Source organism: Leptinotarsa decemlineata, unplaced genomic scaffold (assembly GCF_025532065.1).
Source record: "Leptinotarsa decemlineata unplaced genomic scaffold, Ldec_3_MD MMD2_tig00000576_RagTag_RagTag, whole genome shotgun sequence".
Taxonomy (NCBI): domain Eukaryota; kingdom Metazoa; phylum Arthropoda; class Insecta; order Coleoptera; family Chrysomelidae; genus Leptinotarsa; species Leptinotarsa decemlineata.
In genome coordinates, this window is record NW_027412551.1 from 2565920 (window position 1) to 2572660 (window position 6741).

The window sequence follows — 6741 nt, forward strand, 5'->3', positions numbered from 1 at the left end:
GTACTCTCAAAGGAAAAAAAAAACCATACAAAAAATGAACCGGCAGCGAAATGGTCCACGTGGACTGTAGACTTGGCGGTTCGTATTGCATAATTTTTACTAACTGAGTTTTATGATTGGTTGAAGAGTCATAAAATCAAATTTGAAGTCATGTTACAGTGAAGAATAGAATTCTGGTAATGCGGGGATGGTTATCGCCATCGTGTTCAGTTCAGGCAGTGATCGCGATTTGAGTATTGAAATTCGATATTGGTGCAGTTATAATCACTAAAAAAAATTATGTTCAAAATGTAGCTTCCTTGGACGAGTACTGATGGTAATAACGAGTGTGATAACAACGCAGACTTTCACCAGTGTAATCATTCCAATAGCGAAGATGAACAAAGCGAAAAAGAGATACCAGTGAATAAAATTCGGATGTATTCGAATATTGAAACATAGAGAGTATGTTTCAATGTAGATAAAAATCTACATCTCAATTTTGGTTTCGAAGGAAACAAACTATTAAAAGCAACATCAGATTCGACCAAAATTCCTTTCTCAACTGTATGTAAAATAATTGAGAACAAACCTTATGTTTTACCAAACGATTTGAAAAGTATAACAAGTCTGGCCAGATTCAAACATAGTCTTAAGTCGTTTTTGATCACGAGAACATTTTATAACATTCAGGAATTTTCCTCTCTCAGCAATATGAACTGAGATGAGCTGATAAACTCTTTTTATTCTATCAAAATTCATGCACTTTGAACATGTACTTTTTATTATAATGCTAACCTGCACTTCTATGTTGTCCTATATGACATATTATTACTGTTGCAATGTTGTTATTTTCCAATTGTATTTTTGAGTTCTATGACCTGTCAACCCGATGTAAATTGGTGATTTTATGATCAACAAAAATGTCTGTCTGTCTCTCTGTCAAGATGCCATGTGATATGGGATTACCAAAACCTTTAGACGTTCATTTAATAAAATCATTGAAAAAAAATATACGACTGTTACAAAAGCAACGAGATTCTTACAACTGAAATCATAAGTTAGATATTGAATAATTCCGGCCATAACGACAGCTGCTGTGACAAAACTTACAATTGGATAAAGAAACTAGAAATAAGATTTGAAATAATAAGCACACTTCAAGCAGTTATGTGAGAATAGTGGAATTGCCTAACAAATACTTAGAACAAATAACTAAATATAGACAAGAACAACAGAAAATTTTCTATTTGGACGAAACTTGTTATGAGCCTCACGACGCAGTTACAAAATGATGAACTGATGGTTCGAGAATGTGTACGCCTAACATGTCTGCAAACGAAGGATCACAACTCATCATTATGCATTGCGTAGGAACTAAAGGATGGGTTTCGAATTCATTGAAATTATGTGGAAATAAACCTGAGGCTTGATGGAGAGACAGAACTTGGAAGATACGGTAGCTGGCTTCGATATCTAAATTTATTTCAAAGCTTGTTGAAGTGATATTTTTTCTCTAAAATGAAATATAAATTTGAGTATCATCTGTATATTGGTGGCAGCAACTGAATTTGTCACAATTTTGGAACACTTGTGTATAGATAATGAATAGCACAGGTCCAAAGATAGAGCCCTGTGGGACTCCATACTACGTATGCAGAGAGTTTGAGTAATTCACTTTCATCAAAACAGCCTGCATCCGATTTTTCAAATAAGCCCAATGTATTCTGACTTATAACGTTAAATTAAACAAAAATTGCTTTTACACTATGTCAAAATCATGAAGTATCGCCGTTTTTGATTTTCAGTAATCGTATTAATCATGTATTGTAATGTTTTCTTGCAGTCGTTGTACTTTATTCGATTCTCAATATATTCAAGGCGGTTTTTCAACTTCATGTTGATGTTAACCGAAATCGTGAGGGAATCCACAAACTCGACGATTATTCATTTTCCTTAGATGAACCCAGCCCGTCAGTCATAATCCTGTTGAGCACCGAATCTTTTTTAGGATGCACCAGGCTGAAAACATCATACTGCAAGTGGATTATGGCAAAGAATAATACCAGCACGTGTTTTAACTCAGTAGGGGTGCTTTCAAAGCAGAAACATGTGTTGTTCTTGTGGATTTATTACAGGATGGTGATGATGGCAGTGATGGTAATTTTCTCCTAATATATATTCCAATATTTCACATCGTATATCTACTGAACTTTAATGAACACTCACAATTTCATTGTGAAGTATGATTACATTACAATAACAGTGATGGAATTGGTCCATACTCAACTTTTTCAATTTTCAATTCATTTTTTCAATTTTATTCAACTCAATTCTGAAGTTCAATTATACATACAAAATAATTCATATTTTATGAATGAGTAAATAACACCTAGGCATACAAATGTCTGTATTGTGCTTGTGCTTATTTACTCATTCATGAACAAAATTCAAAGTGTACAAATAAATATTAATTTGACATTTAGTGATTAGTACCTACACACTAGTAGAAAATAGATGAATACATAGAATACATAGAAAACATAGAAAGAGGGGGTGTCGAGAAAAAAAGCAATGGTTTTTCGAAGCAGTGTTAACATCTGTATTGATTTCTTCTTAAAAAAATATACATTATTACTGGATTTTCGATAAGATATTGTTTTACGACAGTTTTGAATTTACTTATATTATTGATATTCTTCAGGTTTGTTGGAAGCATGTTGAATAGTTTTGGACCAAAGAAGAAGACAAATATCTGCGTATGGCTTTTTCTGTGAATTGGTATTTGAATATTTGAGTTTTCTGAGAATCTTGTGGGTCTGGGTATATCAGTTTTATATCTGTTAATGTTTGAAAACATCCAAGTTTTTCCGTTGAGAAGCGCCAATTTTTTTCCAATATTATTTTCAGTAGGTAGCAATTTTTGTACCGATTTTAAGTACCATCCCATACTGTTTAAAAAAAAATCTGTTTTTCTGTTAACCAGCTGTCGCACTCCTACGAACAACCACCCTCAGAAGTCGAAACTTGTGCGAGCTAAGGAATAAACAGGTCTTACCTTTCAACGTGTGATTCCTAACACGGGTTGGACGATAGTAAGTGAAGATCGATCGTTCAGACTAGGGCTTGAACCACCGACCAATACGGCAGTCAATATCAATATAATACAATATCGAATTATGGATTCTGCTAGAGAGTTATATACTGTAAGCAAGTTTATTCTTGAGAGCATGTCTCGAAGGATGTTAAATTTATGCATGAGAAGTCTCATTCTTTTAATGACATGTGACACTTGTTCATCCCATCTCAACTGGTGATCAATAACTACATCCAAATATTTCATGAATGTTGCTTTTTCAATACTGGGACAATTACAGAATAACTGGTTTGCGCAACTAGGTTTATGTAGATACAATTCGATATTGCTTGGCTGAGTACTCGAATTCAGTGAGAAAGTCATGAATTTGGTTTTTTTGATATTCAAACTGAGTGAATTATCATTTAACCACATCAGTACTTTCTGCAGTTCTATTTATGATGTATGTAAAACGTCATGCCATGCCACCTTTTAATATTGAGGCGGTGTCATCAGCATAGCAAACTATGTGCCCATGAAAATATCTGATCTGTGTAATCTGTGATCTGTTTATGTAAGCAACGAACAGAATTGGTTCCAAAATTGTTCCCTGGGGCACTCCAACAGATATATCCAACTGCTTACTGATTTCATTACCGATTTTCACTTTCTTTGTCCGCTGTGATGAATAACTTTGCTGCTATGAAGTGTTATTTTATCAATTATCGTTAGTTGTTTTGTCATTCATCACCTAAACACACAAATTTTTGTACAGCTCGCACATAACACAAGACAAGTTACTTGAGAAGACCAGTCATATTGGATGTTAGTATATCTTTTGTATTATTGCGTCATTTCCAGAGATTAAAAAACTCAAATTTATTTTGCATTAACAAATTACAAATATCCTGATTCTTGCGGTGACAGCATTTGTCATACTTATGTGTATTTTTATGTGTGCAGAGTATAGTGTGAACGGTTCGAGAATTAAGAGTGATCCAATGAATATCGTGTGTTTTTTTTATTTTATAGTTTTATAGCAATGAATTAATATCCTTGCTCTCGAAGTTTCGTAAATATTCCTGATTGATTTTCATAGATTTGAGCAACTTCAAAATTTTCAAATCGAAATAAATAGGGGTTCTGGAATCAATTAAATGAAATCTGAATCATTTTTTGGAATGGAAAATTAGGCATCAGAAGGAACGGCTTCTATAATCTTCTTTTATTATATTATATTCAAGTATGCGTCATCCACAGGTTTCATTTCAAAATTCATCCAGAAACGAAAAAAAAATCGAAAAAGTGTCTTTCAAAATCATTGAGTACAATATGTAGAAATCTGGTCGTGAATTTTCTTTATAATTATGAGGCATCTTATATGTAGAAAATCCAAAACAGTTAATGGAAAAATATGGTAGTGATTTTATTAAAAGCAGTATAGATACGTTATCATAATTTCCAGAACTTCAGATATTTTATCGTTTTTTTTTAATTATTGGGTATTTCCACTTCAGAGGGTAGATACTGAAAAATATTGTGATGACTCGAATTATTGTCATTCATGAAATTGTGAACATATTTAATATCTGATTATATTTTTCAAGTAAATAATTACTGAAATACTCTAGACAGCACTGTAATGATTGTATCATGATTCGATAAGTTTTCATTTTCTCGAGGAAATATTCTGAATTTCGCTATTTTCACTTCTCATTATTATTCAAATGAAATTATATGATCTGCTGAAATACTGAATTCATTCCATATAACATTCGAATTTGTAAGAAGCTCATTGATTCAATGAATTCACAAAATTGAATACGTGCAGTTACATGAAAATTGAAAGTATCATCATAAAACTTGTCTGGGAAATTAGTCAAATTTCCATAGAAATACTAGAATTCCACAGTATTCCACAGTAGAAATTACTTTCGCATATGGACTACTATACTCATATACGAAATGATGTCAAAAATGATAGCTGATTGTTGTATCATCAAAATTCCACATTATTTTTGATATAAATGAAAGACACACCCTTTTTCCCCAGCGATTCTATTTTCTACGGTTCCTTTCAGATTTATTATACAAAGTACAAGAGACTGACTTATTATTATGGAATCAATGAAGTCGCCCCGGAGCGCCAATTAATTTTTATTGTTGTTTTTATTTTATTTTTATCGTTGTTTTATTAATAAAAAATACGAAATTTATTTTTACATATGATTTTATTATCAAGTTGTTTTCTTTCGATTTCCACTTTGTAGAGAGTTGACTCAATTCTGAAGTTTCTAGAAGACTGGCGTGGCCTTTTATAAATCCATTGAAATCTCCAGAAGTGGGCATTTTCATCTCATTCAAATGACTGCCATTCTCGGGAACATGTTTCATCAACTGGAAGGCTAACCAGAATACTTGTATAATCAAACCATCACAGTGCGCTGTTGGTTGTTTCAAACTTCCTAGAGCCCGCAAATGTTTATTAAAGGTATCCAAATATTATCTCAGTTCACGGGACGATTCACGTGACATAACTGACATATTGCAGAAAATGATAAAAGAATGTAAACTTTTGAGGCCGAAGATAAACCTATGTGAAAGCTATTTTCTGGGTTTAGTTGTTCTTTCCGTTCACGCATCAACTCAATATAATCATTAATGAACGAATTAACTCAATTAAATAATTAACGAATAGTACAATTTTTGGATATCTACAAAGGCAGAATTTTGCAGAATCGAATGTATCTTTACGTAAACTCACATGCTTGAGATATAATTTGAATTTTATATTTTTCATCTACCTGTATCACTAATATGTGGAAATATATTTCAGAAAAATGTATTATGTATATTTATTTACAGTTCAAGTAAACAATATAGTGCAACCTACCTTCCGAAAGCTCCCATTTATTAATATAGTTAGGAGAATGTTATTCATGTTATTCATTTCTTATTATATAAATATCACAATAACTATATTTGGAAGTGTTCAATCTCCATATTGTCTTTTTCAACTGAAATTTTTTTTAATCCTTTTCTACCAGTCTTCTTCATTAATATTAGAAATTAGATGCTTCAAATAGCTCTATAACCTTCTTATCAAATTTAAAAAATTATTCTTACGCCTGATACTTTGTTTCATGTTTTCCCCAAATCAATGGGATTAAAGACACAAAAATAGGGGAAAGTCTCAGTATGGTGTGTTCACACTTTCGGTCGGTAGCCAGGCGGTTCGACGTGGGTGCTTTGTTAACTCACTCAAATTTACTGCCGTGTTGGTCGGTGGTTCTAGCCCCAGTCTGAACGATCAATTTTCACTTGCTATTGTCCAATCCGTGTTAGGAATCACACGTTAGAAGGTGAGAGCCCGTTAATCTTTGGTCCGCACAAGTTTCGACTTCTGAGGGTTGTCGTTCGTAGGGGTGCGACAGCTGGTTAAAGGAAAAACAGATTTCGAACAGATTTTTTCAGCAATACTCTCAAGGGCATAAACTTCTTTAAATGTTTTTGTCTATAAAACTTGAAGTAGTTTGATTGTGGTATAGTAATCTTCAAAATACAAATTAATATCCATTGAAAAACTTTGTATTTCATCTTTCCTCGAATTTTTATTCGGTAATTGATGAGCTGTCGCGAATGATAGGAAGCGTTCTCAGGAACTATTACACTATTCGCATCCAAAT